At 35.3% G+C, this 26508-nt stretch overlaps 1 pseudogene; it reads right to left on the bottom strand.

Annotated features, from left to right (window-relative positions):
* Positions 1-7018: 7018 nt before the first annotated feature.
* LOC111514612 (large ribosomal subunit protein eL28-like) lies at positions 7019-10390 on the bottom strand (annotated as a pseudogene).
* Positions 10391-26508: the final 16118 nt, after the last annotated feature.

The raw sequence follows: 26508 nt of genomic DNA, 5'->3' as shown, positions 1-26508 counted from the left end.
AGTTGCTCGTGAGTAAATATAATAAAAAGATAAGTCGTAATCTCATTCATTTATTTATTGTCCCCACATCATTTTAAAAGTAGTACAAACAAGCAATATCGAAGGTCATGAATTCGTCGTTTTTGAAAACTGTTCAACAAGTATTCTGTATATCAACAGATTCTCAGAAGTTTGAAAGAATTGAAGGAAATATCAAGAGTATCAACAAAACTACAATAATCTGAATGAAAAGGTACTGAAATTGAAATTATATTCGATGAAAATCATGTACTGTCATTGAAATTTCTGAAAAAATCAATAGAAATCGAGCACTCATCTACGTAGTTTTTCCAGCAATAGATAATATTGATCCAAAGAAAGGCTTTCGTGATGTCTGTATACAACAGGAATAATTGGATGGGGAGGGGTAACTGATACTCATCTAGAAAGTCTGAATATCGTGCTGAAAATATACTCAAAATAATGTTTCGAAAAATAACTACTTACCCTAGTGATAACTTATATAAAGAATCTGGTAATCTCGACGCGAGACAACTCTATTGCTTGGGTATTTTTAAACATATTAAAAAAGGTTCCATAACTTTACAGCCTATGAACCATTGTTTGTAGGTCAATAATTTTCCAGAATCGTGGTAATCTCCATTTTTATAGAGTGGCAGAATGATTGACAGATTCTGAATTTCAGGAAAAATCCCATTTTGAAAGAAGATATTCATTGTAACACAGATCAAAACATGTCTGTTTATATCGAGGAGAGAAACAAACATACATACTCCTAAACATTGGGAAAACAGAACAATTATCGTTAAATAGTGTGATAACAATGTCATTTATGAAATTTGTTTCGTTGTTGAAGTCAATATTGGAAAACAATGGTTGAAGTTACTGAAAATCACGTATTTCTGCTTTTTTTCTCAACAAATATGCCTTGATGATATTGGATCTGTTTCATTTTTGGAATCGCACGCTATATGTTATACTCGAGTCCACCGTACTCCCTTAAGCTCACTCTTCAAGCGTAATAAGTAAAAAAACAAAATCGAGGAGACCGTTGAAACATACTGAAATGTGAAACGATGTAAATTTCGTATCCAAACCCGCTACTAATCCGCCGCCGGTGTGTAAACTGACGAATATAATATAATATAATGGGAATAACATCCAACAATTCGATGAAAACAATTAAAGAAACGATCCCGAGGAGATAAGACTCATACAGTTGTTGTTAATTACGAAAAGCTTTTAAAATGGTCGTCAGAAGTTATGCGAACTAACCTTCCCGGCATTTTCAGGATGTAATATATAGGGTTTTCAGAGATGGTTGGAATGATAACGACGATATCGTTTGTAGGAATCCTTATCGGAGGACAGATGATGTTTCTTTCCAAAAGTGTCTATTAAAATCGATCCATGAAATTATTGAGATTGAGACATGGACGTAGACTTAAGACTTTGCTTTAGCTCAGATCTGAAATTTCGGAAAATTCTTGATAACTCCTATACAGGGGGTAACATAAGTTTAAGTATCCAAGTGACGTATTTCTCAGACAATTTGAAAAAAAAATCTAAGTAAACTTGTGTCCGGAAATGCGCTGTTTCGGAGATAAAGGGTGTTGAAATTGAATTTTTCAGTTCGTTTTTTGAAAATAACTTTTGCAAAAGACACGTTATTTGCACGAAATTTGGTACCAGGGGTTTCTTGGCGTGGAAAATCATAATTTCGCATTGAAGTTCATGTAACATCCAGAAGGCGTCAAGTTTCAAATTGCCCTAACTTTTTTGATAGTGAACTTTTAGTACTTTTCATGAAGAAACCTAATTCCACACCTATTCCAAGTAAACTGGAGGTGATTGTTTTCGAGATATTTACAATTTTCTTTATCCATGCATATTACTTAGCTCCTAGGCCGCTAAGTGAAGTTGCTGAGAAAATTACAAACACAAAGTACCTATGTGGTGGATCTAGTTAAAATAACCAGCTTTTTTTCTATGAAATGTTTATCAAAAAATCATTCTTACTCGAGATACAAAAAAATAAAATTGCAAACAAATTCAATTTCAACACCCTATATCTCCGAAACGAAGCATTTCCGGACAAAAGTTTACAAATACTGTTTTCCTTGGAATTGTCTGAGGTATACGTCACTTAAATATTTTAACGTACTTACATTACACTCTGTATATAATAATAATAATAATAGCCTTCATTACCCAACAATTAAAAACAATTTCCAGGGTTGATTAAGTATGTTAAAAAATTAATATAGAACCTTTTGATTACAAAGGTTCAATTGGAGAAAATGAATAACAAAATTATAATACAATATAATAAAATAAAATGAAAAAACTACGAGAAAATTACAAATTTCCTATGAATTACTGACATGCAGTGTAAAAAATATATTCTAGGGAATCAGAATTGATATCACACAAATTTGAAATCAAATTGAAATTATTGCATATGCTAAAGATAGGTAATTTGAGGTACAAATTGGTTCTGGTCAGTCGGCTGTAAAAAGTTTTTGTACTTCTAGTTCTTAAATGAGGCACACACAAATTTATAAAAGATAACACCTCCACAGCATCCACATTGTTGTGCAGTAATTCATACAGAAAAATTATTCCAGCAAGGTTTCTGCGTGATTCAAGACTTTCAATATTGAATGTTATGGTAAGAGATTCAAATGGAATACCTCTATCAGAGTCATATTCTAATTTGACCTAACGTAACTAGAGCAGATATGTTTGATAAAGATCAACAATTACGAACTAAAATGCCATAATTTCTCAATGCTTCACTTATTTTCGATCTAATATTTGTTCAAAATATACACCAAGATCTTTAATTGAGTTACTACGTGACAGTGAAATTGTATAATTGTAGTCAATGACTTACATTTTCTTACTATAAGACACCACTTCACATTTGGATACATTGAGATATCGTCAAGTAACTTTACACCATATTTTCTAACTGTCGTTACAATGTATTACAGTCTTAGATAGTTTCGAAAGGTAAATATATTTTAAAATCATCTGCAAATAATAATTTATTACAATCGACATAACTACTGAGGTCATCAATAAATAATAAGAACAGAAATGGTCCGAGATTCGACCCCTGAGGTACTCCAGATGAAGGATTGTAATAAAAAGAATCATAGCCGTTATAAATTACAAACTGTTCGCGTTGAAATAAGTAGGATTTAATGAAAATTACTGCCGGATTATGGAAACCAAATTAGTGGAGTTTTTGTAGAAGGATCATGTGATCAAGTCCATCAAATGCTTTAGCAAAATCAGTATATATTACATCAACTTGACCACGAGTAGGTATCTAAGAGATCACTAACATTTTGGGTCAATAGAATTAAATTTGTTATACTGGATCTTTTTGACATGAATTCATGTTGTTGCGGAAAAATGATATTACGAACTGAGGAATATACGCGATTATAAACGACAATTTCGAGAAGTTTAGCAATGTTCGATAGGACTAAAATAGTGTATGATCCTGAAACGTATGAAATTCTACTTCAAAAAAAGCATACATCAAATGTGGAGGCTCCCTTACGAAATAACTATGTGCCTGAATCCCATTATAAGGTACGCCATTGGGTCGATTCCAAGCCAGGTAGTTATTTTTTTCAGTTTAGTTCTCCTCAATTAGGTGTTTTGGTCCCAGCTGTTGTAACCCATCATAAATCATAGCTTAATCGTTGTTTGAGCACTAATCAAATGGTTTTATTTGTTGCGTGCTACTGTAGTCAAAATATGTTGTCGAATTAGAGATTCAGATTTGTCATGCTTTAAGCTAGTACCAGGAAGCTATGCTTTCTTATTGAAAATAAATCCTGGTATATTTCTTGATTAGGGCGAGAGAAAGAGATATAATAAATCAAGCAGAACATTTTCGTAGTTTAGTTTAGTCCAAAAATGTTTCCAAATGCACATCTCTTTTGAAAACCCATTCAATGATCTACACCTGATAAGTACAACTAATGAAATTGAAAAACTAAAAGAGCATCTCGAAAATCAATTATCTCTATTTGAAGTGATGGCTACGATAGATTAAAAACTTGGCAGCCACATCGATGGTGTCAATGATAATAAATTATTATTTAAATTAGAGACATATGGAGTCAGGGGTGTTGCACTTCAATGAATTTCAAGTTTTTTACAGAATAGAACTCAGTATGTGAGCCTAAAACATAAATGTAATAATGGGATAATAACAAAAAATTCAGATAAAATCAAACTCGATATGGGAGTGCCGCAAGGATCAATTTTAGGTCCTACCCTTTTCATTCTCTACGTTAATGATATAGAGAATCAATCAATCAATCAATCAATTTATTTCATGAAAGGCAATGTTTACATTGGAAATTAACGAAGAATAAAGAAATTACAAGAGATAAACAAAAACCCTACAAAAGATAATCTTGTCCATAGGGATTAATGTTGATTTTATTCACTTAACTTGAGGTTATTATGTGCGGTTTCTAGACTAAATGAGATTAACATGATTTCTTTGCTTTCATAGAAAGCTATTAGTGAAAAACTCCACAATGTTCAAAGTGTGGTTGGTATATAATGTATAATAAAGTATAAAAGTTATAAAACACCTTTCACATAATGATTATCAGCAATAATTTTACATATATAATGTATGGTTAGTTAGTATATTTCAGAATTCATATAAAAGCTATGGAGCTGCTGCTCCATAGCTTTTACGTTCTTACTGTAGTCTGAATATCCGTCAAATACAATTATTTTGGAACTGTAATGCCTTTGTAAATAATTCATGTATTTATCAAAAATAATAGAAAAAGTATCTTCTCTGCTCCATACAACATGGTGAAGAAGAAATCCGCCATCAATAATGAACGTCACATTATTTTCATTGAGAACAAAATCAATTGGGCTCATGTTGTCATACAATGACGATTTTGTTGTTTTTCTCATGCCATCATTATCAAATAAAGCTGTTGGATACGGACTCAATTCATACTGAAGATATTCTTCAAGATTACTTTCAAATTGTTTGCTGACAGTAATTCTTTGGAAGAGTAATAATGGATCCACTGCAACTTTACAATAATTTATTTTTACAGATTTGTTAACACTGGAAAGCGGCATTACTTTTTCGGAGCGTTTAAACTTTATTTCATTAAATGATAAGTCGGTGATCTTCTTCATAGAGTCTAATCAAATTTCGTAAGCTCTGTGGCAGTTAATTTGCTCATTTCCAACAATTCCAGAAGCTATCGATATTAACTGCGTAGTATTTGGAAAAGGATCTTGAAGTTTAAACCAATCAAATAGTATATTTACGTCAGCATTGTCTTTTTTCACTCTTGAGTCTCTGGAATCTACGTGTTGCTCGGTCGACTCCAAGGAGATATTACAGAACTTCTCCATTTCCTCACAAATAGTATTTGTGGCGCACATAGCATATACTCATTTACATAAAACACTTTCTTTCGTACTTCGACCACGAGATACTCCTCCTTCGGTTTTCATGGATTTTATGAGACTTTGTTCGATGACCATATCTGTCCATGTACCTGAATTATATTTTTCTGTGAAAAATCCATTTCTAAAATTCTCATCCATAGTTTCTTTCAGCTTGAGCACCGGTTGACCTGAAGTGATGCTGTGACCGCGCGCTCTCCGCCCTCTATCTCGAAAACGGTTCACCGTATAAAAAAATTTTTCAAACAAAATTTGTAGAGAATTTTGTATTCTACAATATTGGTACTGAATACAAATAGCAAAAAACCCATAGGAAATGAGATATTTCCAAAAAAAGCGCAAAAAAACGATTTTTGTGACCTTTGACCTTGAAATTTGATAGTTGCTTACACCCTACCATATGTAGGTTTTGAGACAACTTTCAGGGTGTCAATATACAAGTATTTACAGACTCACAGCTGGGTATCTCGAATTCCGAGATTCTTACCTAATTTAAGCTTAAATGACTGGATTAATAGTGTGTATCGCCTCTGTTTGGAAAATGATGAAACAGCAGAGCACATACTTTGTGCCTGCCCCGCTGGGGACCGAATCTGATTCTTAGAGCTCCCCAGAGCTGTACTCTTATCATCTAACCTGAAAGACCACTCACCATACAAACTAATCGGCTTCGTTAAGAAGCTGGGTTTATTTCGTCGAATGTGAATAGGTGTAAGTCACAATAAAGCCTCGTGGGTTGCGGTGGAGGGATGAATTGACCCACTCACTTTGGACCTAACCTAACTATGGAGCTGAATCACATGTGATAATCATGACTATCCAACTCTGAAGTTAGACCTCCTGCCAAGACCACAAAACACGTCAATACACACTTTATTGAAAAATAAATGACCCATCTGATAATCGAGCGAAGGTCCTAATGTAATGAAACCATCTCTGCAACAGATAAAAGACCCATTAACTACTGTTTTCCATTTTGCAGATGGCGAGTACCAATGTCAATCTAATTTAATTAATGTTGAACTAGCCGTGGCCGATGGAGATACAATAAAATAATGGGAATGGAAGTGACCGGAAAAGTGGCCATTATACGAGGTGATCGCCTTTATTTAGCTGCTGATAGTGCTAATGCTTCCGCCATCAGTCAGCTGGCTTTAACGAGGGTTACTGATGTGTCGATATAAGCCGTCCTTGCTGCCTTTCACTCGATGAGACTATTTAGATAAATCCGGATACCGGGTCTTCTCTAATTGATTAAGACGGCGTAGACTGGTGGGCAAAACAGGATGAGTTCCACTAGAGAGGAAGCAGGAACATATCCTCAATATATTACTAGTTTCCTAATTACTATTGTTCAACTACGAAACGTGAATACATTTCTGACAATAATGGAGCATCAAACGATGAAGATGAAGAAAATAAGAATGAAAATTCAACAGATGTGGTATATGCATTGAAAAAAAAGGGAGGAGGGCTGTGAAAATGTAAAATGCAATATATGCAACAAAAATAACGTATGTTGATTGGTCTTACAAAAATTTATTCATTCCTTCTTTGCCTTGGTCTTCTTGGCAGGAAGGGGCCTCTGTGACCCAAGTATACTGCGCTTGCGGCCTTGGTAAGTTCTGTATGGTACTTATTAGCTTTCAAAAGACGCTTCAACTTGTAGAGGGATCGCCTGGGACCAGATTTCATTGTCCTCTTGACAGTGCTTTGTTTAGGTTTGTGCTATTTACTACCTCAGTTACTTTGGCAATAAAGTTCAGCAATATTTCGTATTTTCTATTCTCTTTCCCGAAACAGTGAAAAATGTATTTTGAAGGCATCATGAATATTTGAAATGACGGAAACTATAGAAAATAGTGAAAACTGAACGAAAAATCCGAGCAGGGGGCGGTATACTTCTGTCAACATTTTAATCAGACACCCTGCCACCTTCATATTTTGTTATAGTGTTAACAAAAGGAAACGAAGAAATATAGCAGTGACGAAATAAAAAAACCGGCCGTCGGAGGCGGTACAAATTTACCAATATTTTTAATAGAGTCTCTGCCACTTTCATATTTCGTTATAGTGGTGACAACTGGAAATAAAAAAATATGTCAGCAGTGAAATCAAAAAACCGACCGTCGGGGGCGGTACAGATCCAGCAATATCTTTATTAGAGATTCTGCCTCCTTCATATTTTGGTATAGTGTTGGGAAATGGAAATGAAGAAATATGTCAGGTGTGAAATTAAAAAACCGGCCGTCGGGGGCGGTACAGATCCAGCAATATTTTTATTAGAGACTCTGCCACCTTCATATTTTGGTATAGTGCTAAGAAATGGAAATGAAGAAATATGTCAGGTGTGAAATCAAAAAACCGGCCGTCAGGGGCGGTACAGATCCAGCAATATTTTTATTAGAGACCCTGCCACCTTCATATTTTGGTATAGTGTTAAAAAATGGAAATGAAGGAATATGTCAGGTGTGAAATTAAAAAACCGGCCGTCGGGGGCGGTACAGACCCAGCAATATTTTTATTAGAGACTCTGCCACCTTCATATTTTGGTATAGAGTTAAGAAATGGAAATGAAGTAATATGTCAGGTGTGAAATCAAAAAACCGGCCGTCGGGAGCGGTACAGATCCAGCAATATTTTTATTAGAGAACCTGCCACCTTCATATTTTGGAATGGTGTTGAGAAATGGAAATGAAGATATATGGCCGAGGTGAAATAAAAAAACCAGCCGTCGGGGGCGGTACAGATCCAGCAATATTTTTATTAGAGACTCTGCCACCTTCATATTTTGGTATAGTGTTAAGAAATGGAAATAAAGATATATGGCCGAGGTGAAATAAAAAAACCGGCCGTCGGGGGCGGTACAGGTCCAGCAATATTTTTATTAGAGAACCTGCCACCTTCATATTTTGGTATAGTGTTAAGAAATGGAAATAAAGATATATGGCCGAGGTGAAATCAAAACACCGGCCGTCGTGAGCGGTACAGATCCAGCAATATTTTTATTAGAGACTCTGCCACCTCCATATTTTGGTATAGTAGTCACAGCTGGACATAAAGAAATATGGCCGAGGTGAAATCAAAAAACCGTTCGTCGGCGGTGGTACAGATCCAGCAATACTTTCGTTAGAGCCCCAATCACTTTCATATTTTGTTGTAGTTTATTGATTAAGTATAAAGAGAAATGGCAGATAGGAAATTAAAACCGGCACATGCAAAATAAATACAAAATTACAAACAATGAATGGGAATGCAAACTGAAGTATATTACTTATTAAAATCTCAAAAAAAAAACAAAACGTAAATCATATCCTAAAAAATGCAATTATATCATAAATCAAAGTCAACGCAAACTAAATTTTACAACAAAACAATCTCAAAACACAAAATATCTTAAAAATACACATCAAAAAAAACATAATAAATCAATAACAATACAAACTGAACTCTATATCACAATATAATATCAAAAAATTAATATGAATAAAATTCAAATCGGGAGCCTATTGGTAAAATAATACAAATTTATAATAAATAGGAGACACTGCGTGCTGAATTCTACAGTGCTTTTCCTTAAAGTTTTTCCCTTTTATTTTTTGAATGAATCATTTATCACTATTTTCACCTACTACAAAATGGCGGCACATTCAATAATTACTTGAAAACATCGATGTTCAACTTCATAAATTGACGAAATAAGCTGACTTCACTTGAGAAAATGTTCGAAACGGTTGTCTTGAACTTTTTGACATAAGAACAGCCTAATCGATATTCCACGTCCAATTTTTTCTAAAACTGTAACATCGATATATCTACAAATATTCATTATTCTCTGCCGTATATCTAATATCGAAGCAGATTTAGTTTCGTACAATTTTGCGCTTGAAACAGCCCCATAAAAAACTCCAAAGGTATCAAATCTGGCGGTTTTTTGATTTCACACCTGACATATTTCTTCATTTCCATTTCTTATACCAAAATATGAAGGTGGCAGGGTCTCTACTAAATATTGCTGGATCTGTACCGCCCCGACGGCCGGTTTTTTTATTTCACACCTGACATATTTCTTCATTTCCATTTCTTAACTATATACCAAAATATGAAGGTGACAGAGTCTCTGATAAAAATATTGCTGGACCTGTACCGCCCCCGACGGCCGGTTTTTTGATTTCACCTCGGCCATATATCTTTATTTCCATTTCTTAACACTATACCAAAACACGAAGGTGGCAGAGTCTCTAATAAAAATATTACTGGATCTGTACCGCCCCCGACGGCCGGTTTTTTGATTTCACCTCTAACATAGATCTTTATTTCTATTTCTTAACACTATACCAAAATATGAAGGTGGCAGAGTCTCTAATAAAAATATTGCTGGATCTGTACCGCCCCCGACGGCCGGTTTTTTAATTTCATTTCTGACATATTTTTTTATTTCCAGTTGTCACCACTATAACAAAATATGAAGGTGGCAGATTGTCTGATTAAAATCAGACAGACAGACAGACAGACAGTATACCGCCCCCTGCTCGGATTTTTCGTTTAGTTTTCACTATTTTCTATAGTTTCCGTCATTTCAAATATTCTTGATGCCTTCAAAATATATTTTTCACTGTTTCGGGAAAGAGAATAGAAAATATGAAATATTGCTGAACTTTATTGCCAAAGTAACCGAGGTCTATTTACTGGCTTTTTTGTAAATATCTGTAAAACCATTCTTGTCAGCTGCATCTACTATGCCTACAGAATTCTTGTAGATGATTCCATTATATCTATAGAAGCTGAGATTTGTCAACTTATTGGGTTCCGTACTGAATGGTTTGGAAATGTTTCTTTTCTTCAATAGAAAGGCGTTATTGTTTCGGATAATTCCCCAAACTAAATGTGACGACATTTCGGCTCGCTTAACCTTACTTAATGAGTGAGTAAGAATGCTAAGTAATATAGAACATATAGTGAAACAGTCGACTTTTGAATATTTTCCCACATTATCCATAATGTCCGGGATCAACAAACACGATTAGACTAGTAGTGTCAACGAACGACTTCAGGTTTTCCTCACGGAGGCGAATCCAAAGGTATCAGATCAGGTAATCCAGCCAGAGCCAAGCTACTGGATCCCGTCTGCTGATCCAATGCATGGGAAGACATTGATGTGAATCATCCTTCCGCAAAGATATTTGTCTTGATCTCTCCACTTTGCAAAAAAATTGTATTTCCGTGTACATTCTCATTGAATCTTGAAGTAATCAGATGAATCTGTAATTACTGGAGTCAGTTCCTATTGTGTCGGCAGATAATCTTTATAACCATATCTCACCACATTGCATCACAATGTTTGAAGACTATGATAGAAAACTCTCAGTACCATTCCTGAGGATCCCTGAAAGCTATGAGAGAAAATTATTAGTGGGTGGCTAATGAATGCTTAAGACAATCAGCTCAATTATTTTAGAGGGGGTAATTATTCGAGAATTAATTTTCTTCTGTTATTGATTGTAGTCGATATTACTGAATGGAAGAAAATGAAGTAAATGTTTTCAAACAAATATAGAAATAACGAAGTGAAAGTATAAGAAAATATACATATTTATATATATGAAACTACTATGATGATGTTCGTGTGAATTTGGGACGGAATCAGTGAAATATAATAACATACCGAATCTGAATGAAATGTTGTTTCAATCAGAAGTAGACTGAAGGGAAAACCAACAATTAGGGTATACTAGGAGATATAATATTGATCAAATAATTGCACAAAGCAGAACATTGTAAATTGAATCAGTGGACATTGAAATAAGTACTAGATATAGATAAGAATATAAGTTTAAAATGGACATATTTGAACAGAATATGAAAAATTAAAAATAAACTAATGTTTTGAATGGCTACTTAGTATGGATAGAAACATAATTTTGAACTGGACACATTTGGACATGATATATAATATGGATATATGAAAAAATCAATGGATATAGACATTTTAATCATGAGGGTTCCAGACCACATACAAATTAATTCACAATATATATCCACAAATGTGGAAGTAAGTATTTGAATTCATATTTGTCTATGTATTTCTGCTCGTGGTATATTCTTGACAAATAATTCAATCTCTGTCATGATTTTATTGAGATTTGATTCGCATCTTAAATTATTAGGAAGAAAACTGTAGTTTTGGTCCTAAATACCTGTAGAATTTCTGCCCAGCTGATTTGAGCATTAATGGTATGACGATACTATGATTCCGACGTGTAGCATACTTATGATGATAAGTAGTTAATTTTTTTTTTGTTTTTATGCTGTACAGCAGTAGGTAATATTTAAAAAAAACAGCTGTGTGGGATCAAATATTCCAGATTCTGAATAAAGTAGATCGCTAGGGTAGTCGTAAGCTTTCCGTAGGATACATCTGATAAATCTCTTCTGCATAACCTTAAGGAAATGTAGATGAGTTTTCGACACTCCACCCCAACCAATCATACAATATCTCAGATGGGGTTCTACTAAACTCTTATATAACATAATTTTCTGTTTTTGATTGAGTATGTTTGCTTTCCGTTTGGATTTGTAAAGTATGCAACGTAATTTTTCAACTATGTATTCTATGTGCTGATTCCATCTGAGATTGCTGTCTAAAATTATTCAGAGATATTTTATTTTCTTTTTGGGTTTGATGACTTCCGTATTGGAGATTTTGATGTCATATTCTGGTAGAGAGTTGTCATAACTACTGAATGGTACGTAATAGGTTTTCTCAAAGGGCCAATGTACTGAGTGTTCAACGACAAACCTCAAAGTAAGATAAACATTCTCTTTATTACAACATAGTCCTTCAGCTTATTGAGTTAAATTTTCATATCGTTATAGTACTGGTTGATTTTTATTTCATATAATTAGGTTATCGATGTGCAGGAGTCATTGCAACAACAAAATTCAACCCGATAAGAATCACCACTGTCCTTTTTCAGTTGAGTCATATGGGATCTGGCTAAATACTGACCGCATCGTAAAATCTCTATTACCGTCCATTAAAATAGATAACAGCACGTGAATATTCACCTACTGTCATGACACTTGGATATGACTCGTTAATTTCTGAATAATACAGAAATTGACACCCGTTACGGGAGGTGTGAATAACATTTACAGTAAATTAGTTAAGATATTGGGGTTGTTATTGTCTTCTGGCATGAAAAGCTTCCCTTTAATTACTCTTCAGGGCCCAGTAATTGTGATAGTCATTTTGACTTCAACATGCAACCAAAAAAAGATGCCAGAAGGCCCACAAAGTTCATCAACATGCAATGCCTAGCTGGGAAGACTACGTGATCTATAACAATATTCTATAAAGAATGTGAATAAAGCATTTCCATTATTATCAAACATCAAGATTTCTCACTTCCTCAGGGGTAGAATCTTTGCTAATCTGGATCAGGCGAAAACGGACTTTCACTTGCAAACAATTTTCTTACTGATGAAATTAGTCGACTTGTGTTTGCCTAAGACTCCAACGTAGAGGTATCCGAGAGAGGAACTTTTTTTGCACCCCACAAGGAAGTGACTCTGAAAAAACTAAAACATCTCACATGAGACCTGTTCAGAGACCTTGAACACATCAAAACAACAGCCTAAGTCTCCAAAAGTTCAGCCTAAGGCTCCAAAGTAGAGGTATTTGAGAGGGAAGCATATTTGGCTTCCCATAACATCTCGTATCAGACCTGGTCAGAGACCTTGGCCATCACATCAACACAAGTTTCCAAACGTTCAGCCTAAGACTCCAAAGTAGAGGTATCCAAGAGATGAACATTTCTGGCTTCTCATGAGGAATTGACTTTGAAAAAACTGAAACATCTCGTATCAGACCTGTCCAGAGACCTTAGCCACATTAACGCAACAGCCTAAGTCCCCATACAAATGTAACCTACTCACCAACTCTTGAAATAATTTACGATTATGTATCAAATAACAACCTATGGCCAATATTCCATCAGTACTTTTCTGATCAAAAGTCTGAAGTTCTGCTCCTGGATTTATTGTCGTCCTCAGTCATTACTTTCATTTCAATTTCAGAACAATAATGAAGAATTTTTCATATTCACATTTTTTTTATTTCAATCTACATTAAAATATACGTGAAGGAAATTTCTCAACTTATTTCATAATAACATGTCAACGATAGTATTTTTTAAATGTTTGAGATGTCTAGTTTCTTCACCATGATGAAATATAGTTAGAGCTACAACTTCTCACAAACTCTTCCATTTTTTCACTTTCCTGCTGGATCATGTTCAAAAATGCCTGCAGATCCAGAGTTCTCAGTGAATAATATCTAACTTTTCTTCAACCTTTCTAACAATCTCTGGAGTTCATTCAGTATGTTCAATATATTGTAGGTTTGCTTATACTGTTCTCAATACCAGTGTTGATTTTTAGACTCAGCAGGACCATTGAGATTACTATGTCAAGCTCTTCAAGTTCTCAAAGGATCTTTTGTCGATGGAAAATGTCAAGATGTCACTTTCATTTCTGTTTCCTGCTTACAAAAAGCCAATTTTCCTCTCCCAGGAAGGGGTTCTCATCACAGAAACTTAACCTAGCTATCCCAGTCCGGCAAGTAGGCCAGGATTCCCTGCTCAGAAGCCTTTGGCCTTGACCACAATCAATTCCACCCCCTTCATGCTGCCTGATTTGTACAGTTTTCTGAGAGAGTGTTATTCAATTGGAGACCAAACCCTTCCCAACCAAGTCAACCAGTCATTGACTCAGAGACACGTATGGTTATTGTAGCATGTATACTATGAATGTATAGCGTGCCTTTCAGTCTCATTGCTTAACCTAGTTTGTTCTTGAGAAATCCTGGGTCTTCTTTCTATATCTGTCTCTTTGATCCTTCTGTCTGCTCTTCTTGTTTCGTGGCTCTTCGATCTACTACGCCGTTACAATTTCAGCCACTTCTGCCCTCCTGACAGGTTTTTCTGTCGCATTCTGATTTTCGCTAGACCTGTAGTTACAGTTTTGGCAAAGCTGACATCAAGCGTCGATTGATTCTGACTTTACTGGTTCACACATCTCCAGGGCAAACTTTATTTTGAGAGGAGTCACTTGAAAAGAGGATACTGAAGTTCCAACCGATATGAAGAAAGAGTTGTCAATCCACATCAATATTGCTCCCTGGATCGTTGATTTCTCATGAAAAGATCTATACATCTCTGTGAAGAGGTCTTTTCATATATGTTCAATTTTTTCTCTCTTCATTAGGACGATCCCCAATCTCTGTGTATAAAAGAAACATTAAATAAACTCCCAAATGAATCTTATTTCCAATTTGAGTTGAAAATCTTTTAAATTTTTTTTAAATTATTTGAGTTGAGAACATCGAACATCAATATTGGTTTTTCAGAAACCGATATATTTTTTAGCGATACCATTTTGTTTCTCACTGTCGTTAATGAAAAAAACTCAGTCTGTTTTCAATTCTGAACATGAAAGAAAGATTAACTTCTATGCCAACAAAATACAATCCATCACAGAAAATTGTTGTGATATTAATATTGTATGAGAGCTGAATATGTGAGTAATAAAATTTGATTTGTAATAAATGAAAAGTGATTACAGTGTTATTTATTCACATGAACCATGCCACAACTTCATACCAAAATAGAAAAAATTGCCAGACAAAATATAAACTTGTTTTATATTGATATCTATACATTACTCTCTGACAAATTTCCAAAGCTCAAAAAATTCTGAAAGGAAATTCTCCTCGTGCTGTCACAATAAATTTCATAATCTGTTGGATATTCCTATAAATTTGAATATAATGGAGCATAAGAAACCAAGCACACTGATACCAACATGAAGGTATTTAATATGGTCGTTATTGATTTATAGCATCATTTACATATCATAAATATGAATTAATCTGGTAAGATCTTAATATATTATTTAACGTCATCATTTTGACCAGTTGTACGATCTTCAGAGGTGGCCAAGAAAAATAATTTTTCATTCAACATACAGGGTAGGAACTGAAATTTAACACAGGCATGGTCGTTGAAGAGTCTGAAATTGATGTTCTCATTCAAAAGTTCATTGTCTTATGTAAGAAATACTCTTTCAGAATTTTAATTGGGATATTTTCAGAAACATTGTCCAAAAAATAATCATGCTCTTTCTATTGAGAGAACATTGAAATAAAATCAGAAATACAGAAAATTTAAGTTCTCAGACTTTTCAAATATCAGCACGAAAGTATATCATTTATATAACTGATATCTTCCCAACCATTCTCTGATCTTCCAAATTATCAAGTTTGTGATATTTGTGTCTCCAACTATGCCAATTTCTTTTTGGATATAATCTTGGAGCCTCAGAATATGTAAGATGCAGCAGTCAGAAAATTCATAGATATACCGGGAATATAAATATGGCGTATTTCTATTCAGAAGAAACTAAAAAAAACTATGAAAAAAATCTCATCTGTTAATTTGACTATGGTGATAGGCAAAAACATATAAATTTACCGTCTGATTATTTATTTGTCCAATGTCCAAATGTATACCACATTCTCACTTCCTAGTCGATGTTCTTCTTTTTTGAATAACTTCCTAAATACTATTACTCAACTATTACAAAATCTGCAACAGAAAGTGATGCTCTTGATTCGAGTCCTCAGTCATATTTTCATTCCACTTTCCAAATTAAGATTCACCCAATAAATTAGAATTGCACTCACTTTCTTTACTCTTCTCATGGTTCATTTCTCCCAATTTCTATATCAGCTATTGCCTGTTCCCGAAATCCTGATATCCAGTTCTGATATATTTATTTTCTCAGAGAAAACTGATGCCTGGCATTGCATTCGTCATTCTGTTACTCCTAGCCAAAATTTCCTACAAATCTTCATCAAGATATAGAACTCCAGGTTGCTAGCAAAGATTTCCATCATCTATTCTGCCATCTGAATGAAAAAAGTGTGCAGTCGTCTGCGCGGAGAAATATTCGATTTCTGGTCGTCTTCAGTGGGTTGATGTACGATATATAACGGTTTAGAGATGAGGATACCAGCGGTGATGGTAGAGGTATCCGAAATAAAACCATTTTCAGCTCCCTATGAGGAATTTACTTTGAAGAAACCGAAACATCGTAGTTGAATCAGTAAACTCTCATATCAGACTTGGCCAATCTCCTTGCACACATTAACATAACAGCCTAAGACTCAAAAGAAGAGGTATCCGAGGGAGGAAGATTTATGGCTCCCCATGAGGAATTGACTTTGAAAAAACTGAAACAATATGAGACCTGGTCAGAGACTTTGGACACATCAACGCAAGTCTCCAAAAGTTCAGCCCAAGGCTCCAAAGTAGAGGTATCAGAGAGAGGAACATTTCTGGCTCCCCATAAGGAATTTACTTTGAGAGAATTGAAAAATCTCATATCAGACCTGGTCAGAGATCTTGGACACACCAACGCAACAGCCGAAGTCTCCAAAAGTTCAGCCTAAGACTCCAAAGTAGAGGTATCCGAGAGAGAAACATTTTTGTGTCCCCATAAGAAATTGACTTCGAAGAAAGTAAAACATCTCGTGTCAGATGTGGGCAGTGACCTTAGACACATCAACATAACAGCCTAAGTCTCCAAAAGTTCAGCCTTAGACTCCAAAGTGGAGGTATCCGAAAGAGAAACATTTTTGGCTACCCATAAAAATTGACACTGAAAAAACTGAAACATTTCGGCTAACACTAAGGCTCCAAAAGGTCAATTTTCATTCGATTGACTTTGTCTCAGTCTCTTTGATCCAATCTAGGGTCTACTTGAGTATTTTTGAAACTGAGTTAGCTTTGAAATCTAGAAACTCCAAATGCACCTGCATCTAGAATGTTATTAGAAGCTAATGGTGGGGAAAGCAAATTTTCGTTTTCTGCTCTCGAGATGGCACCACGTCATTTATAACAAGCATACAAAGTAGCGATCAGTTTGTTCCTGAATGATTGCTATTTTCATACAATTCGTCATCACTACTTCATTGATGGAAGACTTCTTATCTTCAGAGATCTGGATTGGCAAGGTTGATTTGAAGAAGAAATCATTCATTGGAAGTTGGTGCTGAATTTGAACCTAGAACAAGCATGCATGGCTTTTTTTTTAAAAAAGGGTGATGATTCAATTGTTTCTTTTTTGATATGGAAGATATTGAACTACTGTTTTCAATTCCTGTCGCTTTCTAGTGAAATATCCACATTTTTTTGAATATCAAAACTTTATTCAACAATAACATGAGACAAGATGTTTTCCATTTCGAAGCTCTTGACCTAACAAGGACCCCACAAATAAAGTTGAAAAAACGTTATCGTCAAGATGTTTATCAATTCCACATTGTAATAATATCATGTTGCATGAGAAAAAATCGCCGAATCTACAAAGAGACCGTAACATCTTGACCCTAGACCTTCTAGAACAAAGAACTAAACGCTCTGGGCTATGCACTGACCAATAGTCGTATCTTAACGACATCTTGCGTTCATATGAATATTCTTTTCTGATGCTAATACACGGTACACCTGTACGTGCCACTACGAAAATGTCATTTTCCTGCTCTACATAATAATACCCCACGGAGAGACGGCTCAGCCAAGATGCATCTTGTCATTGTACACATGTCGTTTAGATATGCGTTCTAATAAGAGACAATTGCATGTTTGAGGTTGGTGGGCCTGGATTATTAGATCGCTACTGCCGGTACGTGATATATTTTAGGTGATAGGATCTTCAGAAATAGGGTTTTAGTTGGTTAGCTGAACTAGTGACGATACAAAGCCAAAATTTAGAACAGGGTTCTGTACTGGGGCCACTTCTTTTCGCCCTCTGAATAAATGATTTTCATACATACATACAGACATACAAAGTTCACCACTACGCCAATCATACACAACTATATATCTCTTTTAGTTCCCAAATCAAATCAATTCAAAAATATGCTTTATTACCCAAGAACAAAGTTTAATGAATTAAAACGTTTATATAGGACATTGAATTGAAAAATATAAGCTATAAAAGAATGCTTAGGGACAAGAGCTGAGTATATAGACAGAACAATATTAAGCCCAGCTGTATAAATACAAATAAAAGTACATGAATATATGATTTATTAAATTGATTTTTATATTTTTTGTGGATAAGACACACTGTTTCCAAAATGAGACATACTAAGGTCAAACTTTTTTGCTTCATAAATAATGGCCGACATGAATCCCTGTAGCTAGCTTTGCATAAATATCTGACGGATCATTTTTGTGAAAAAAATACCATATTGAAACGAAATTGTGCACAATTTTCCCAGAAAGAAATTCCATAACGTAAATTAAAAAGGCATTTACCTGATTCACAACAAACTCATGCTGGGCGTTTTCAGATAATACAAAATATTTGTATTCGATTTTCACATGGAATTCGTAAATACGATCACATAAGGTCATATTTTGAGAACTCTGGTTGGCTGAAACTGAATGCTCTTAGAGAACTGCACCTTATTACCTTCACTCATAACATTTTGGAAACCGGAACTCCACCCTATCTGCATGATAACCTCATGTCACAGTCACCTCTCAAAAACTTCAAAAAAACCCAAAACTCTAATCTAAACGAGGCACTAGTTTTACATTGTATTACTTTTCTCAGGCTATCATGAAGGTTTTGATTTCCCAGAATTTGTTATTCCATACCGCGACTGTACGACAAATTATTTTAATCAATTTGTGCTTTTTTATATTGATTCATCAGTCGTTTATATTATCTTGGCAGTGTCTTTGTATTGTTTTGGAAAGTTAGGTTTGAAAGCAGCTATAATAGCTGAACTTTCTGATAAATTCGGTCGTAGGTGTATTACCTCACACCAATAATAGTTCGTACTAGATTTTTTATAAAATTTTTTTTCTTATTTATATAGCTCTATGATGTTCCTCGATTCCTAAATGTTCTGACAGTTTGACCAATATATACCTTAGGACACGTTTCACACTTTAATTTACATACTCCTAATTTCTCGAATTTGGATGTTTTACTTGTTCTATATGCAATTTTAATATCCCCTTTCCTCAAAAATGAAGCCACTTTTTTGTTGGTTGTACAAAATACTTTAAAGCTCTAAAATGTTGGTTATCTACCTTATCAATAGGAAAAACGTCGTAGACTTTCTTGGCAAGTATTTTGTTTATTAATTCGGCTCCACATTGTTAACTGCAATTTGCTTGATGATATCAAGTTCTATATTGAAATTCTATACTGAAACCTTCTCCAGGTTTTCTGACCGTGCTCTGCAGGTTTTTATGCCCGACGTATCGTCTATTACTGCGGTGAAGGAACCACGGAAAGAATTTTAGGTAGGTACTTTTACACTTAGAAGTGTACTTCTCAAGAGGCAAATATCTTTCCTGTTTTTTGCATTTACAATTGAAGTTTCAATCCAAACCTGTGGGAAAATTATTTCCTTTGTTAGCAGAGGACGTTTTGGTTTCGTCTAAAAAACTGTGATGGTGACAATACCTCAGAATGATATTCTAAATCGAAGTTATTTCATGAAATTCTGGGATAGATTATCATTTTAATGAAATTCATTCTCACACCCACAAACATTTATTGTGACTTTTCGTTTCAATCTGTGAAATGTCACGATAAACTTTCAGCAGTTATGAATGACTGCTGTGTCGTAGTGTCCACACTCCACTGATATAACAACTTGGAACGGTTCGATTCTCGAGTATTTCACACAGAATAAGTTGTTTGGTTTACGGATTAGGCTATAGAGGTGGTCTGGACCCGTTTCACTAGCCAAATGGCAACAATGACTGTCAATCATTCAATTCGACACACAAAAACGCTGTTATAGCCTTGTTGTGCTTAAGAGATCCAATTTTGAATATTTTTGTTACGCATTTGCTCATGTAGAAGAGAGTATCAGAGTTGTAACAGCTTGTCAACAACTTTCTACAGGGAGCTCTGTTTTGAAAACCCAATCGAATACTATGGTATACATTTTCGTACTCTATGCATATTCTGACAGTTCAAGTAATTGTCTTTTATTACGTTAAATCCATTACAAGATTTTGAATCACGCCTGTTTCCCCGGCTTATGCCACGCTGGATATTGAATTATATCTGACAGACATTCATGCAAGACTTCTTACAGAGGTTAGTCTCACACATGTTCCTCGTTCATCCAGCAGCAAAACCTTGCTGGAATTATTCAAGTAGATCACCTAGTGACCGGTTTCGAAGTATAATCTCTCATCAGTACAGGAAAGATCCCACCAAGACAGCAGAGTGCCTGAAACTCAACGCGGCTTCGTTGCATATATGAAACCTTCTTATAAGAGAAAGGTTGTTAACAAAGGAAGACTGCTAATTAAGACATTTGTTTTAATCAAGAATGTTTCCGGAGCAGGAATTTTAAATAAATAGCTGATGATGAGCCTATATAGGTTCGACACATGTACTAATTGATGGTTTTGCCGTTATAACATCTGAGGGTGGTGATACATTGTAGAGACGACTTCGAGTTCTTATTCATCGCAAAACACTACAAGTAAAAAAGGTATGAAACATTTAAATATTCCTCGTCCTTATTCTACTCTTTATAAGAAATTGATAGCCTTCAATGGCCCTAAAATTTACAATTACATCCCAGAGTCCATCAAAAATATTCATAGTAATAAACAGTCTGCAAAAAGCTGATGTCCTGAATTCTATGAACTCTAGAGCTTTTGAAGTACTCATACAATGAATGCCAAAATATAATTCACCCAGCTCCTCAATTTCTTATAATATTAGTTTAGTCTCTTAGCTCCTGATAATTTTAGATTATTTTCTTTATTATTATATTATTCAGGCTTATAATATTTCACATATCAAATGTTCCAACACTAATTAATTAGTACTATTTAGGCACAGGACGATCTCATTATGAGATCAGGTGCACTCAATTTGTAAAAAAATAAAAAAAACTTTGATATAATAAAATTGTAGTATTATATTATAGGACATAACGTGTTAGGAATCACACCTTAAAAGGTAAGACCTCGTTAATCCTTAGCTCGCACAAGTTTCGCTTCTGAGGGTTGTCGTTCGTAGGGGTGCGACAGCTGGTTAACGGAAAAACAGTTCTTAAACAGACAGACAGACTGATTGTATTATTATTATTATATGAATGGGTAGAATCGTAACGTATGGTAATATCGGTATAGGACGGTTTGTAATAAATTGAAAAATTTAAAATCATATTTTTTTTATATTATTATAGATTAATGAAAGTATTAAATTGTTCAGAATATTTCAATAACGAGTTTATTTTTTCACGGCGGTATAACAAATTATACGTGTGTATATCAATTCGACTGAAAAAATTCTATGGTGGTATCGATCGTCCTCTCTTATACTTTTCTACAAAGGACTCGATTTGTAGAACACTGATGATAACAGGCAGGTAAATACGTCGTTTGTATAAACAAGATCCACACTAGAAATAACATTTCTCATGGCAAAACTTGCTTTTCAATAATTAACAAGTTGCAAAGGAACAGCTCCCTAATCTCCTCTAATGCGATTAGAGAGTAGAATGCCTCTTTTTTCACGTCCTTTTTCAGGCAATTGTTACGATGACAGTAAGACACCCTTATAGGCAGGGCACATGTGTTATTTTCGTCATTACGTTTGGACGGAAGAGGATTATATTGGCCAGAGAAAACAGTTGACCGTATGGAGAATGCATTTCAAAGGCCTGGTAAGGGTTCAAAATCTAACTGGACCGCTGGAAGCGATATAGAAAAAGGATCTGTGCTTCCTGACCCACCCACAGGACAATCCGACAAATCGGATCAAAAAGTCGACAATATTGTCGCGGTATACAATGGACTTCAACAGTTGAACAGATTTAACGCGTCAATGTATTTTTCCAGATTGTGACAAAAGGCGAAGGGAATATTAGAGTCTTGCCAAGTTTATTGATTGGGATACCCTGAATCTATAAAAGAATAAGCTCCTCTTGGATGAAGGAGAGTGATGTGAATAGTTATTTACATATTCACTACTAACCTGGTTTTCAATTTTTGATTGAGGTTTCTCGAGTTTGTTATGACTCAAATACAACAGAAAACTTAACTTGCTTGATTACCAATCAACTGTCTAAATATGTTCATATGTTTCCGGTTCAAAGTAACATTTTCTAGGCATCAAACCTTCAGAATAGTCCAACAGAGTAGCCATTAATATCACCTGATGAACGATCCAAAATAAAAACTTTTGCCAGACTTTTTTTTCTACGAACCATTTCATTACAGACTCGAATTGGTGTGTAGGGGAAATATTTTTTTTTACATTGAGTCATGCATCTTTCCAGCACGCTTTCTCCTATAATTTCAGTCAGGTACTCTCTTTTTTTTCACTCTTGAAAATTAGCTCATAATTGTCGATTAGGAGTGCTATCTACCAACGACAACTCTCAAAAGTCGAAGTGCAATGCAAAGGGTCTCATCTTTCAACGTGAACACTGACTTGTTGGACGATTAGGAAGTGAAAATCAATCGTCTGACCTTGCCGTTCGAACCACCGGCTCACACAGCGATTGATTGAGTGGGTAGAGCAAACCACCAACGTCAACCCAACCGGCTACAGTCCCATGGGGCATAATCTTTTGATATTTGATCAACCATTTCTTTAATGTGCTGATCTCATCCAAGGTTATCTCAAAATAACTTCCACAGTGGAATGAGGGGATTAAGAGTATGCCATTTGGGTTAGAATGAGCATCAAATTTAAGAAATGCCTTCCACGGGGTTCAGGTAGCAGTTGAAGATAACAAAACAATAACCCTCGTAGTAGAACACAGGTATTACGAGTTTACGAAAATGCCATTTGGATTGAAATCACCTCCAGTTACTATCCAGAGGGTAATTGATAATACCTTGGGCATGAAAAGTGGCTCCTCCTAGGTTTGGGTAGTAGTAGGAAATAACAAAAATTAGTCCGAGAATACCATTTGGAGTGAAATCAGCTCCAGTTACTATTCAGAAGGTCATTGACAACACCTTGGATGTGGAAAGTGGTTTCCAACAAGTTAAAGGGCAGAAGCTTTTGATATTTGATTAACCATTTCGTTTATGTGCAGATCTCATCCGAAATTGTTTTGAAATAATTTCCACAGTGGAACGACGGGATTAAGAGTTTGCCATTTGGACTGAAATGAGCATCAAATTTCAGAAATGACTTCCACGGGGTTTAGATAGCAGGCTGATATAACCAAAAAATAACCCTTACAGTAGAACACAGGTATCACGAGTTTACGAGAATGCCATTTGGATTGAAATCAGCTCCAGTTACTATACAGAGGGTCATTGACAACACCTTGATAATGGAGAGTCGCCTTCTCCTGGTTTGGGTAGCAGAAGAAGATAATACAAAAATGATTTGAATTGAAATTAGCTTCACTTACTATCTAGAGAGTCATTGACAACGTTGAAAGGGGTGTACGTGACAACATTTTTCTATATTTCAATATGTATACTACCTCATTGCCAGAACACATTAATCCTACAAAAGCCTTCCCAGAAGGTTCAGAGTAACATATTTGGAAGTCCAAAAGGAATTTCAACAAATCTGTAGATAATATAAAACATCATGAAGTATTCTTTGTCTCGAACAAAAAAGACTAACAAAGGACTCTTGTACGTCTGGGGTTCTATAAAAATTCGATGAGTATTTGGCAAAAAAAAAATAGTCACTCAACCGCAGCTACATAATACCAACTTTACAAAATCTTTCAATCTTACGACTTCCTAAAGATGAAAAGAAAATACAAAGTGCATGGGGCCGACCTCTTCTGACCATTATAACTGATAAACTTCTGAAATCTACAAGTGTATACGATAAGGCTCGTCTGAAAGCAGCAATGATCAAGGAATCGGGTGCTTGGCTGAATGCTTTACCTGTTGCAGCTTTTGGAACACTATTAGACGATGAATCTTTCAGAATAGCAGTAGGACTTAGGACGGGTTCATCTATTTGTGTACCTCATACTTGTGTTTGCGGTAGTGTAGTTGATGAGAAAGGTACACATGGTTTGAGTTACAGGAGAAGTGCAGGGCGTACATCTCGACATCACCAAGTGAACGGCATATTAAAACAAGCTATTTTGTTAGTGGATGTTCCTGCAATTCTGGAACCTTTTATTTTCATTTTATAATTTCACAGGTTTTTTTTATAAGTGCAATTTTCGAAATTTTTTTTGCCATATTTGTTAAGTCGGTTGTTTGTCATAATCTTTTTTTAAGGACAAAACATAAGTACTACAGGAAAATCATCAAGGCGCTCTTTTTTGATATCCAGGTTAACTCTCACTTTTCCTGAAAATAAATGTTCATCTTTTGACGCCTTGAGACCAAGAAAATCAAAAAATTCGGAAAACATCTTTCAAATAATATCAGAAATTGTATGGAAATTAGATCTATACATACAAATTTTCCCTGAATCGTGCGTCATACGCTACTTTGATCATCAAAATGAACAGTCACCGCTACCAACGACATAGTGAAAAATTCCACCAATCGGAAATAACCTCTAATATACTGCGGATGGATTTCATCAATCGCAATCTACATTTCAACAAACCCTGCAATGTAAACAGCGAAAAATACTCGAGGTAAATGTAATATTAGCATCAGCCGCGTCTCGGGATGTGATTCGGGCTATCCGAGCAATCTCGCAGACCAATTGGATGCCTCATCTCGGGGGATTTGGGGGGATTTAGGGACCGCGGCTCCCCAAACCAATATCGCATTACACCGAGTTTGGCTTCTTACAAAAATATACGTTAAATTTTATAGGCGTTTATGCGTAAGCACTCGAAATGAAGGAAATAAACGGCTGAGTAAAACGAAAATAAAAAAGTTTCATTGCAAATCCAGTGGGTCGCGTTTCGGTTTCCTCTGGAGCAGTGGAGAAGAGTGGCTTACTTTCTCAAAGGGATACAACGGGCAAGAAGAAACTTTCAGTGAAAATCCAATTCGGGCAAATAAGTCGCTATTGTGAATGCAGGCAACGATTTTTGCTCTAGGATGACAGGTATTCATTGCTTATTGTTTGATCTATGCTAGGGATCTCACTAGTTTCGAAAAGTGAAACTCCATTAGCGTCAATGTTTCAAATTTTGTGAGAAAATAAATGTTCGAAAGAAAATGTGTTTTGAACCCATTTTTGCAACATAATCATCTTCCGGTCTGGCCTGAGACACAATACAAGAATCATTATTTATATAAATACGAGAAATATACCAGGAAAGCCTTGAAAATCAATTGATTGGACAATCAATTGAATCGGTGAAGAAAATACTATTGGTAAGATGAAGCTGCTTGCAGCATCCTCATTTGCAAGAGAGTCAGCAGCCTCATTGTCTTCCATACCAGTATAGCCAGGAATCCAGACTAGAGACAATTTGTTAAATCTTCCAATTGAGAAGAGTCGTTATTGGCAATTTGCTACCAATTTGGACGTTGCTCGCTGAAAGTTAAAAGCTTCAAACTCCGCTTGACAAGAATATTTGTGTATGAGGTTGTGTATGAGGTTCCGCTAATCTTTCCGCACACAATTCAATAGCATAGATTTCCCTAGGCAAGTTACTATCTCTGCCCTGAGTCTGCCACTCAAAACACCTGCACCAGAACCTGAATATGTTTCTGATTCATTTGTGAACCAACAACTGTCTGCTCCTAATATTCACTTCTCCCGGAGGAGTCAGTCCTCTCTGCTTCGGAACAGTACTGTATAAGGCAGTTCCTAGTTGACAGTTGGAGGCATAATATCAAAGGTCATTCCCAGATTGCTGTGACTTCCAGTTTCAACCAGCAGTACTCTACATTAGGTTGAATTGTGCAAATGGTCATTAGCACAAGTCTATATGTAGATTACTTGGACTAACTGAATTGTTAAACACATTGAATTGTTAATAACAAATTCATTATGAATTATGAATGCAGTCTC

This window comes from Leptinotarsa decemlineata, unplaced genomic scaffold (assembly GCF_025532065.1).
Source record: "Leptinotarsa decemlineata unplaced genomic scaffold, Ldec_3_MD MMD2_tig00001719_RagTag_RagTag, whole genome shotgun sequence".
Classification (NCBI taxonomy): domain Eukaryota; kingdom Metazoa; phylum Arthropoda; class Insecta; order Coleoptera; family Chrysomelidae; genus Leptinotarsa; species Leptinotarsa decemlineata.
The sequence above is the reverse complement of the archived record's forward strand: the minus strand, read 5'-3'. Positions and strand labels throughout refer to the sequence as shown.